Genomic DNA, 12,838 nt, shown 5'->3' on the forward strand with positions numbered 1-12,838 from the left:
TTTGTAAAGGGGGCTTAGTTACATGATGCCCTTCAGGCACTTTGGGCTTCTTAGATGTGCCAGTCTTCTAAAGTGAATGTGTTTTGATTTCTGGGGTTAACTTCGGGGTTAGAAGGTGGGTGCACACACCAAACAAAAGGCTTGTTGTCTTCATCATTTTTTTTCCAGGGACCCAGGAAATAAAGGGGTCTTCTTTTCATAGCAGTAGTCTGTCAGTCTTTTCTGGCAGGAATTGAGATTCTGAGGAAGCAGCTAACATGTCTGGTGCAATAAATGTGACTTGGAAATTTGGCTGTCTCTTAACTATCCCCACCTCCTCTCCAGGCTCAGCACTTCCTTCAACACTGGGGTCAATGCTTAGGATAGGGTTGGTTTGAGTCTATCCTGCTAGTGCCTTGGCCTTAGTTTCCAGGTTTATAGTAACTGGTGTCTGCCTTACCTTCCTGTTCCTGGCTGACCCCTGCTCTGTTCCTAAGTCCCTGGTAATTACAGTCCCCTCCCAGTTTCTCAGTGGGGTGGTTGTTCTTTGTCCCCTCCAGTAACTAGATTCGCCTGACCTGGAGTCCTAAACACCTATGCCTGAGTCATTCCCATATATCTCAGATGTCCTTGGCATAGAATCACTTGTCCACTCACCTAACAAAGTATAAGAGTGTTCATATTTTCACTTTGGGCATAGACTTTAACTTTGCCTTAATTTTTTAAAGTTTTTAATAAGCAGAAAAATTCACACCTGAATTATTAATTTGTTGAATGCCCTGAATCTCACTGAAAATAACTTAATTGTTAACATTGAATTGCATCAGCTGACAGGAACACAAAAAAGATGGGCTAAATCAACTGTACTATCACCTAACACCTCATAACATAAGCAAAAGGAAACTTATTATCAATGTCACATGAACAACAACAAGTGCAAACATTCAATATGTGAACCTGCTGTGACAACCATTGTGGTCAAGCCTCCTGTTTTAGTTTTCATGAGATCAAAAGCTTAGGAATTCAGAATCGTGGTCATCCCCACGGAGTCAATTTTGGTAATTTATATGGACCAGACCTTGGTTATACAGCATCTGTAGCTGAAAAGTGATCGTCTGCCCTTGGTAAACTCTCCATCTTTCACATTATGTGGGGTTTATCTCCTCCTTGAACTATTGGTAGAACCTTACCTTATGGACCATGTGGACTTGTTTTCTCTTTGAAGGTAGATCCTTGACTATTTCTTATGTTACTATTGATAAGTTCAGGCTTTCTGTTCCTTGAGTCAATTTTGGTAATTTATATTTCTTTAGAAAGCCATTCTCCATGGTCTGGATTTTCAAATTCATTGGAATAAAGTTGCACATAGCACTTAAAAAATCGGAAATCTCTGCATCCTTTTTCCTCTCTGATGTTATTGCGTCTTTCTTTCTTTCTTTCTTTCTTTCTTTCTTTCTTTCTTTCTTTCTTTCTTTCTTCTTTCTTTCTTTCTTTCTTTTTTTCCTGGTTCATACTTGCCAAAGGCTTTCTATGTTTTGAGCTTGTTAAAACATCAAATTATTGTGTTGGTTTTTCTATTTCATATTATCTGTTTTATCTTTATTAATTCCTTCCTTCTACTTTCTCTGGTTTATTTGTTATTTTCTAGTTTCTAGAGTTGAAAGCTAAGTTCACTTATTTTCAATCTTTCTTGCTTTTTAACATCTGGATTTAACATTATAATTTTCTTCCTGATAAATAATTTTGTTATTTCTCAGAGTTTGAGATGCTTTGTCCTCCTTGTCACTGATTTCTAAATAATCCTACTGCCCAACCCTGTGGGAAAATTACCCCCACTGATACAAGACTTTACCATGTGACTTACTTTAGCCAATAAAACGTGAGTGGAAGTGCAGCCCACAATCTGAATCACAGTGTGATTCCATCATCTTTCTTTTCTTTCTACCACAAGACCAGCAGTGTCCCACACAGGGCTGTTTCTTCAGCCTGCACACCAGCCTGCAGATAACAAGGAGAGTAACAGCTGACCTGGGATGGTGATAGAGCGAGGGAGAAATAAATCTCTTGTAATCTCCTGATACAGTCTTAAATTCTCCAGTATGCATTTCTAAAGAATTAAATGTCTTCCTATATAGCCAAAATAACATTTTCACATCTAACAAAATTAACATTTATTTCTTTTTTTATTTTTTTTTGAGACGGAGTCTCGCCCTGTTGCTCAGGCTGGAGTGCAGTGGCACGATCTCAGCTCACTGCAACCTCTGCCTCCAGGGTTCAAGCAATTGTCTTGTCTCAGCCTCTCGAGTAGCTGGGACTACAGGCTTGTGCCACCACGCCCGGCTAATTTTTTGTATTTTTAGTAGAGCTGGGGTTTCACCGTGTTAGCCAGGATGGTCTCAATCTCCTGACCTTGCGATTCCTCCACCTTGGCCTCCCAAAGTGCTGGGATTACAGGCATGAGCCACCGTGCCCGGCCCAATTTCTTAATATTATCTAATACTTAATACATACTCAAATTTCTTCATTTGGCTTCCAAATGTCTTTTATAGCTGGTTTGTACAAATCATGAACTAACCCAGAACCACATATTCTATTTAATTATTATTATTATTATTTGTCTTATTACACTGATTTTTTTAAGAGACCAGGCCTCCATCATATAGTTATGTTTTTCATCTCCTATGACCAGAAAGTGACCCAAGTGGTATAACTTTGGTACAGCATCAGTAACCAGTTTCCCATTCTTAGAGCTTTAAGATCAACTGATAATCCTTGCCTGAATTGACAATTTCCTTAGGTACTACAAATGATTCTTTCAGTGTAAAGTAATGGTATAAATGTAAATGCAACCTATAAATGTATAAATGTAGAGTTTTCCCCTGTCATCTGGGGTCATTTTGGTTTCTGCAGTAGAGTTGCTACTGGAAAAGCAGGATAAATGCCTACTTCTCCCTCGTTATCCACTTTCAAAGTAAACGGTTTTTTCAAATGGTGACACACAAGCTTTTTTCCTGGCTTTCTCTTACTGTTATAGACGCTGGATTTTTGGAGATTTGATGCGTTTCAATCAACTACAATCATTTTTCTTTTTTGATGTTCAAAGTCTTTCTTACGATATCCCTAATGATTTTTTTTTTTCTTTTTTCGCTGGAGTGCAGTTGCACGATCTCGGCTCACTGCAACCTCTGACTCCCTGGTTCAAGCAATTCTCTCACCTCAGCCTCCCAAGTAGCTGGGATTACAGGCACGCGCCACCACGCCCAGCTAATTTTTGTATTTTTAGTAGAAGGGTTTTACCAGGTTGGCCAGGATGGTCTTGACTTCCTGACCTCGTGATCTGCCCACCTCGGCCTCCCAAAGTGCTGGGATTACAGGCGTGAGCCACTGTGTTCGTTCCCCAATGAAATTATTCATCCTAGTAGAATTCTTCACGTGGGGAAACAAAAGCACAGAAACCAAAGTCACTGGACTCAGTAAGTCCCTCGAAATGATTAAAAGGGGAGAAAACATAAGACAGGCAGAATGACAGCCACAGTCTGCCTGAGAGCGGCACAGTGCATCACTGTGTACAACAGAAATCTGATTTGTCCCTTCTCGTAGCAATCCAAAGAACAGGGGGCCACAGGCAATGTTAGCTCTTAGAATCACCCCCAAATCATCATTGTTCACTTAAACAGCCAAACTGCTTCACCAGCTCATGCCCCTTCAAGCCAACACACTGTGTAGGTGAGATAAAGAACTAGTTGCACACCTTCAGTGATTAACAATCTATTTGGTGCCAGGCTGTGGTGGCACACACCTGTAGTTCCAGCTACTCAGGAGGCTGAGGCAGGAGGATCACTTCAGCTCAGAGGAGTTTGAGACCAGTCTGGGCAACACAATGAGACATTGTCTCTAAAAAATAAAAATAACCCATTTGGGAATAGTCATTGAGTTAACAAATATTTACTGTTAAGATGATGGGACAATAGGGCTAGGAACGATGGCTTATGCCTATAATCGCAGTACCAAAGAGGCCAAGGCGGGTGGATCTTTTGAGCTCAGAAATTCGAGACCAGGCCGGACATGGTGGCTTATGCCTGTAATCCCATCACTTTGGGAGGCTGAGGCGGGCTGATCACTTGAGGTCAGAAGTTTGAGACCAGCCTGGCCAACATGGTGAAACCCCATCTCTACTAAAAATACAAAAATTAGCCGAGTGTGGTGGCGCGTGCCTGTAGTCCCAGCTACCCCGGAGGCTGAGGCAGGAGAATCGCTTGAACCCTGGAGGCAGAGGTTACAGTGAGCCGAGATTGCACCATTGCGCCCTGGTATGGGCAACCGAACGAGATTCCGTCTCAAAAAAAAAAAAAAAAAAAAAGGGTTGGGCGCAGTGGCTCATGCCTGTAATCTCAGCACTTTGGGAGGCTGAGGCAGGTGGATAACCTGAGGTCGGGAGTTCGAGACCAGCCTGACCAACATGGAGAAACCCCCGTCTCTACTAAAAATACAAAAATTAGCTGGGCGTGGTGGCGCATGCCTATAATCCCAGCTACTCGGGAAGCTGAGGCAGGAGAATTGCCTGAACCCGGGAGGTGGAGGTTGTGGTGAGCTGAAATCAGGCCACTGCACTCCAGCCTGGGCAACAAGAGCGAAACCCCATCTCAAAAAAAAAAAAAAAAAAAAGAGAAAAGAAATTCGAGACCAGCCTGGCCAACATGGTGAAACCCCATCTCTACAAAAAATTCAAAAATTAGCCGGGTGTGGTGGCATGTGCCTGTGATCCCAGCTACTTGGAGCGTCACTTGCGTCTAGGAGGAGGAGGTTGCAGTGGGCCAAGATTGGGCCACTGCACTCCAGCCTGGGTGACAGAGTGAGATCTTGTCTTAAAAAAAAAGAAAAAAAAAGATAATGGGACAATAAATATTAACTATCAAGGGATCAGCACTACTGAGACTCTAAAGAGGAAGGAAGCCCTTCTAGCTCTAGAGGTCTTGGGAGTTACATTGAAAGAGATGGGGTTGGAGCGAGGCCTTGAGGACTGGGTGGTACTTTATTATGTGAAGATGGGGTTGGGAGGGTGGTACCCAGCCCATGGGACAGGGAGTACTAGCAGGAGAGGACAGAGAGTTTTATATAGGATTATAGGAATATAAACTTCGGTGTTTTATGGCCAGGTTATATATGCCTTCGAATTCCTGGCTAAACATTTAGATGGGATGTTTTAAGTAATAGAGAACTACCATGGGTGTTTTCAGTATAAGGCGGAGGGAATGACGGCCAGGCTCTTGAATTTAAGTTGTAAGGATCAGGCTCAGAAATCCACTCCCCTCTTCTAAGCTACCGATAACTAATACAGAAGAATCATTGAGAAAATATAAAGTGCAAAAAAACCACCTACAGGGCAGTTTGCTTGCATTTGTGTTAGATGTGCACGTCTAAAATTTTACACACAGAATATATCTGGAAGAACGCAGGAGCCACTGGTGGCTATGGCTGCCTCCCAGTAGAGAAACTGGGTGCCATTTACTGCAAATCACTGGTTACAGTGATTCTGTGACAAAATTAGCTAGATGAGGAAGCAGTATTTAATTTCATTTTGGTTTGGTTTAGTTTTTAATCACAAGAGAGGATGGGTGTTGTACAAGAGCATAGGATGTGACGTCAGAGGGTCCTTATGACCCAGCCTCTGCTGCCTTTCTATGACTATGTGTGACTATGTGACCTTAGGAGAGACACCATCCTCTAAGACTCAACTTTCTCATCTGTAAAACAAGGACAAGAAAACATCCTTTACAGGGGTTTGATGAGAACCTACGTGAAGATGATATAAAGCACCATGTGGACCAGGCACAGTGGCTCACGCCTGTAATCCCAACACTTTGGGAGTCTGAGGCGGGCAGATCATTTGAGGTCAAGAGTTCGAGACCAGCCTGGCCAGCATGGTGAAACCACATCTCTATTAAAAATACAAAAATTAGCTGGGTGTAGTGGCCGGTGCCTGTAATCCCAGCTACTGAGGCAGGAGAATTGCTTGAACCTGGGAGGTGGAGGTTGCAGTGAGCCGAGATCATGCCATTGCACTCCAGCCTGGGCAACAAGAGTGAAACTCCGTAAAAAAAAAAAAAAAAAAAAAAAAAAAAAAGCAGCATGTAAGTGAGACTTTGAAAACAATTTTTTATTTTTATTTTTATAGAGACAGCGTCTCACTATGTTGCCCAGGCTGGTCTCAAACTCCTGGGCTTAAGTGGTCCTCCTCCTCAGTCTCCCGAAGTTCTGGGATTATAGATGCAAGCCACTGTGCCCTGCAGAAACTTTTAAAAAATGATTACATCAAAAATGTTTCATGTTCTGAAAATGCCTTGAGCTCTGTAGATTCAGTTCCAATTTTTAAATGGGGACACGCGGCACCGGTGAGGTTAACAGGCAGACCTGGCAGGTGCAGCCACTGCTCAGCAGAGTTCCTTGGCAGGCCAGGTGTGGATGGAAACTCCAAATTTCCATCACAAGGCATCAGATTTCCCCTCTCTAAGACCAAGTAACTAAGCAATTTTTACAAATTATGCACAGGATGAAGCTTTCTGAGAGGCTGGGGTGTGCTGGTTTTATCCAGCCATGGGGAACGGAAGAATCATCTGCCTCCTTCCCCAGCCCGACCCTTTGCCCAGCGTCAGGCCCCTGGCACAGTCATATTTCAGAGGAAGGTCTGGTGAGCTCTTGAGTTTCTGGTGTGAGGTTTGAGAGGGATTTGTGGAGTGTCACCTCTGGAAAGCAAACCGTAATACAGAACACTAACTTAATTGTTGTTCCTAGGGTGTTCTGCGTAGACATCTTACCACAGACAGCATTAACAGAAGCAGTTGATTCTCAGGGCACTGCTCTGGAAATGGTGTAAAAGAATGAATCATTCCTCATTTTGCCATTCATAGACAAGTCTCTATTAGGCAATAGGAAAAGTCTGTGCAATTGTATCAACTGTAATCTGGAAAGTAGCCACACCCTCCTTCCAGAACTTCCCTCTTCACACACAAAGCTTTTTCCTTTTGAAAATGAAATTTGTATTCTATTTACAGGAAGAAATGTGTGTTTCTTTCTCAAACTATTGTCTAAGATTACATGAGTTTCACATTCCATCCAAGTTGACCACTTTCTTCTGAGTGGCAACATAAATTTACATGGACCCAGTGAATTTTGCCAGTGCGTCATGTCCTAGAATAAGGGCAAAGCTAATAAATTGCCTTCATTTATCCAAGAGCAAGGCCAGATTGAAGGCACACACAAAGGAAAGTTAATACGCGAAGGAAGAAGACAGAAACAAAGGAGAAGCCAGGCGCGGTGACTCACACCTGTAATGCAAGCACTTTGGGAGGCTGAGGTGGGTTGATGATTTGAGGTCAGGAGTTCAAGACCAGCCTGGCCAACATGGTGAAACCCCGTCTCTACTGGAAATGCAAAAAATTAGGGCCGGGCGCGGTGGCACATGCCTGTAATCCTAGTACTTTGGGAGGCCGAGGCAGGCGGGTCACGAGGTCAGGAGATGGAGAATATCCTGGCCAACACGGTGAAACCCCGTCTCTACTAAAAATACAAAAAAAAATTAGCCAGGCGTGGTGACAGGCGCCTGTAGTCCCAGCTACTCGGGAGGCTGAGGCAGGAGAATGGCATGAACCCGGGAGGCAGAGCTTGCAGTGAGCCAAGATCGTGCCACTGCACTCCAGCCTGGGCAACAGAGCGAGACTCCATCTAAAAAAAAAAAAAAAAATTAGGCGGGCGTGGTGGTACGCACCTGTAATCTCAGCTACTTGGGGAGCTGAGGAAGGAGAATTGCTTGAACCTGGAAGGTGGAGGTTGCAGTGAGCTGAGATCGCGCCACTGCACTCCAGCCTGGATGACAGAGTGAGACTTTGTCTCAAAACAATAAACAAACAACAACAACAACAACAAAAAAAAACAAAGGAGAAACCAGCGTGCTTTTAGTACAATGTTAGGAAATTATTTAACATAGCCATTTCGACATGCTAAATATTTTGCAGGTAGAGACGGTCCCTGACAATGGTTCACCTTTAAGATGGCATGAAAGTGATATACGTTCAGTAGAAAGCAGTATGATACTCTTTTGACAAGCTGGGCCAGTCCCTGTCAGCCACAACATAAACTGTGTTGCTCAGCTACAGGTAATGTAAGAATGTTGATTGCGTTTAAGGTAGGCTAGGCTAAACTACAATGTTCTGCAGGTTAGGTGTATTAAGTGCATTTTCGGCTTATGATATTTTCAACTTACCATGAGTTTATTGGAACGTAACTCCATCATAAGTTGAGGAGCACCTGTATTTCAGTATTTAATACAACAACCTTGTGAGATAAGTGTTATTCTTATCGCTATTTTAAACCAAGGACACCTCAAACAGAATGGTTAAATAACTTGGTTAAGGTCATGCACTAAAACCTATTCTCCATAAGGACACTTCTTCCCCAGACACCCTTTCAAATGGGGCCTTTCTTCTCTCCCCTACTCATCTTGGACCACTGGCCTTGAGGTGAAGGAGGTATACTCATTTCTCCCAACTGCTGCTTCAAGACCACCATTCCTCTCTCCTTCAAAGCTTTCAGCTGTGAAGCTGTCATCTGAATATTCACTAAATATTCAGCTTTGTTGAATCAACTGTAGACTCTGGGGTCACTGCTCTGAATTCCTTGAAGAGTTCCATTCCCTGTCACTTCAGATTCTTGGTGACTTCACAAACAGTCTTTCCAAATGCCCTGCCTGCCAGTGCCTTGCCCACTTCGCCTCCAACAATGTTGTCATTCTACCCTGGACCTGTGCCGGAGGCCAGCTCATTGCTCACCAAATCTGTTTCCCCTCCTTTCTGGGCAGGCTACATATGCACTTCTCCTTTGTAGCAATGGCTTCATGACTGAGTTCTGGACAAAGGGATTTGCAGTCCTCTGCTTGCTCTCTCATTATTTGCTAGCCAGATGGAGAGGACGCAATGGAGTGTTACAAGGCCCTGGAACAGCGCTGTCCAGTAGAAATGGAAGCCAAGCCACATATGTGATTTTAAATTTTCAAGTAGCTGTATTTAAAAATGCAAAAAGAAACAGGTGTGGCTGGGCGCGGTGGCTCACACCAGTAATCCCAGCACTTTGGGAGGCAGAGGCGGGCAGATCACTTGAGGTCAGGAGTTCGAGACTAGCCTGACCAACATGGCGAAACCCTGTCTCTACTAAAAATACGAAAATTAGCCGGGCGTGGTGGTGCATGCCTATAATCCCAGCTACTCAGAAAGCAGACAGGAGAAAAACTTGAACCTGGGAGGCGGAGGCTGCAGTGAGCTGAGATCGCACCACTGCACTCCAGGGTGGGCAACAGAATGAGATCCTGTTTCAAAAACAAAAAGAAACACAAAAGACAGGTAAAATTAATTTTTGTTTGTTTGATTTTTTTTTGAGATGGAGTCTCACTCTGTCGCCCAGGCTGGAGTGCAGTGGCGCAATCTCGGCTCACTGCAAGCTCCGCCTCCCGGGTTCACGCCATTCTCCTGCCTCAGCCTCTCCGTGTAGCTGGGACTACAGGCGCCCGCCACCACGCCCGGCTAATTTTTTTGTATTTTTAGTAGAGACGGGGTTTCACCGTGGTCTCGATCTCCTGACCTCGTGATCCGCCCGCCTCGGCCTCCCAAAGTGCTGGGATTACAAGCGTGAGCCACCACGCCCGGCCGTAAAATTAATTTTAATAGTACATTTTATTTAATCCAGCATATTTAAAACATCATTTCAACATGCTATCAATATAAAAATTATAAGTGAGGTATTTTGTATCTTTTTTTCATACTAAGTCTTTGAAATCTAGTGTGTAATTTACACTTACAGCACCTATCAATTCAAATGTTAAGTTTACATCAAAAATACTTGATCTGGGCTGGTCATGGTGGCTCACACCTGTAATCCCAACTCTTTGGCAGGCCAAGGAGGATCATTTAAGGCCAAGAGTTCAGGACCAGCCTGAGCAACACAGTGAGACCCCATCCCCACAAAAATAAATTTAAAAAATTAGCTGGGGATGGTGATGTGAGCGTGTACTCCTAACTACTCAGGAGGCTGAGGTGGGAGGATCACTTGAGCCCAGGAGTTGGAGCTGCAGTGAGTTGTAATTGTGCCACTGTACTCCAGCCCAGGTCACAGAGCGAGACCCCATCTCTTTAAAAAAATCACAACAAAAAATTGATCTGTATTTAATTTTTTTATAGTAAAGTGAAAGCAAGTTTATTAAGAAAGTAAAGAAATGAAAGAATAGCTACTCCATAGGCAGAACAGCCAATCTGTATTTAACTTCATAAAGTAGTTGCACGTATCCAAATTGTTCCAAACATACTTTCAAAATATTAAATTAAATTTTTTTTTTTGGAGATGGAGTCTCGTTCTGTTGCCCAGGCTTGAGTGCAATGGCATGGTCTCAGCTCACTGCAACCTCCAACTCCCAGGTTCAAGCGATTCTCCTGCCTCAGCCTCCTCAGTAGCTGGGATTACAGGTGTGTGCCACCATGCCTGGCTCATTTTATTGTATTTTTAGTAGAGACGATGTTTCACCCTGTTGGCCGGGCTGGTCTCAAACTGCTGACCTCGTGACCCACCCGCCTCGGCCTCCCAAAGTGCTGGAATTATAGGCATGAGCCACCGTGCCCGGCCAAAATTTAAATTTTTAAAATGAAAAATTCACTTTCTTAGTTGCACAAGTCACATTTCCAATGTTTAGTAACCACATGTGGCTGGGGGCTACCGTATTAAACACTGCAGTCTAAGCCACCGTGGAAAGAGCCCAGGACCCTGAATGACTGGGCTGACCCTGAAGCAGACCCCCACCCCACCAACAAGCATTGGGTTGTGATTTGAACAAGAAATAAACATTTATGTGCTGAGCCACTAAGAATGAGGGATTGTTTGTTATAGCAATTAGCTTGAAGCAGTACACAACCTTGACTATCACCCTCCATGGTCAGACATCGTTATTACCAATAGCTCTGCCTCCTCCATAACCTCTATTCAATCCTCCTTCTCTCCTGGCCTGCTATATTTTCAGCTCCTTTCTTCTAATACTGCAATTGTAGTAATGTGTCGGCCCCACCCTCCTCCTTGCCTGTCGGCCCTCGACACCCACTTTCTACTTCCTTCGTACTCAATTCCTTGGCCCTGCCTCATTTGACTGTGTTTCCTAGCAAAACCACAGCTGCAGTGGAGCTTTTCTACCTGTACTCAGCTGAATGTGGACGCACAGAACCATGCTACTTGCCTCACTTTAACAAGCAAACATGTTGAATTCCTTTTATATAGGAATTCATGGCTAATTCAAGTCAAATTAGCAAGGAAAAGATTCAAAGCACCTTAATCAAGAAAGGTTAACTGGATGGAAAAGGAATCACCATCTGGCCTTTCTTTAGTACTGCTGGAAATCCTCCTCCATTTCCATCCCAATTTCTCTTCTCTTCAACCCTTCCCTCCTCCTCCCCTTCCCGCTTCTCCTTATCAGCTTCTGCCTAAGCTGCCTGTTTCCAACAAGATATCAGCAATCAAAAGAGCCACTCGAGGCCGGGCATGGTGGCTCACGTCTGTAATCCCAGCACTTTGGGAGGCCGAGGTGGGCGGATCACTTGAGGTCAGGAATTCAAGATCAGCTTGGCCAACATGGTGAAACTCTGTCTCTACTAAAAATACAAAAATTAGCTGGGCGTTTTGGCACATGACCGTAATCCCAGCTACTCGGGAGGCTGAGGCAGGAGAATCGCTTGAATCCGGGAGGCAGAGGTTGCAGTGAGCCGAGATCGCGCCATTGCACTCCAGCCTGGGCGACACAGCAAGACTCTGTCTCAAAAAAAAAAAAAAAAAAAAAAAGACACTCCATGTGCTCCTGCAGCCACCCAACCAACCTCTGCGCTGCAGCCCGTCCCCTCTCACCCCTCACACATTCCAGCAACTGTGCCTCTTTTTCTTGAATCATTTTTATTTTGTTTTAGACTTTTAAAATATGTATTTACTGTAAATTCAGTGCAGAACACGAGTCTAAAATATGTTGTTCGGTGAACTTTTGCATATGTAAATCCCTGTGTTACTGCCACCCAGATCAAGATATAGAGCATTTCCAGTACCCCTGAAGGCTTCCCCATGTCCCATTCAAGCAAGTACCTAGACTATCTTACTCAGGGCTACATGTTGGATGGAGTCCAACACCAGTATCCTTGCCCTAATGCACAGGCCAGTTGTAGACTGCTGTGTGTGTGTGTGTGTGTGTGTGTGTGTGTAATTTCTTCAACCTCTAGTTCACCTGACTCATTTTCTTTTTTTTTTGAGACAGAATCTCACTCTGTTGTCCAGGCTGGAGTGCAGTGGCACAATCTCCACAATCTCAGGTCACTGCAACCTCCACCTCCCAGGTTCAAGTGATTCTCCTGCCTCAGCCTCCTGAGCAGCTGGGACTACAGGTGTGTGCCACCATGCCCAGCTAGTTTTTGTATTTTTAGTAGAGATGGAGTTTCACCATATTGGCCAGGCTGGTCTTGAACTCCTGACCGCATGATCCACCTGCCTCGGCCTCCCAAAGTGCTGGGATTACAGGCGTGAGCAACCACACCCAGCTCTTTTTTTTTTTTTTAGATGGAGTCTCACAATGTCGCCCAGTCTGGAGTGCAGTGGCACGATCTTGGCTCACTGCAACCTCTGCCTCCTGGATTCAAGTGATTCTCCTGCCTCAGCCTCCCTAGTAGCTGGGACTACAGGTGCACACCACCATGCTCGGCTAATTTTTGTATTTTTGGTACAGACCTGTTTTCACCATGTTGGCCAGGCTGGTTTTGAACTCCTAACCTTGTGATCTGCCTTGGCCTCCCAA

Source organism: Hylobates moloch, unplaced genomic scaffold, assembly GCF_009828535.3.
Source record: "Hylobates moloch isolate HMO894 unplaced genomic scaffold, HMol_V3 SCAFFOLD_22, whole genome shotgun sequence".
Classification (NCBI taxonomy): domain Eukaryota; kingdom Metazoa; phylum Chordata; class Mammalia; order Primates; family Hylobatidae; genus Hylobates; species Hylobates moloch.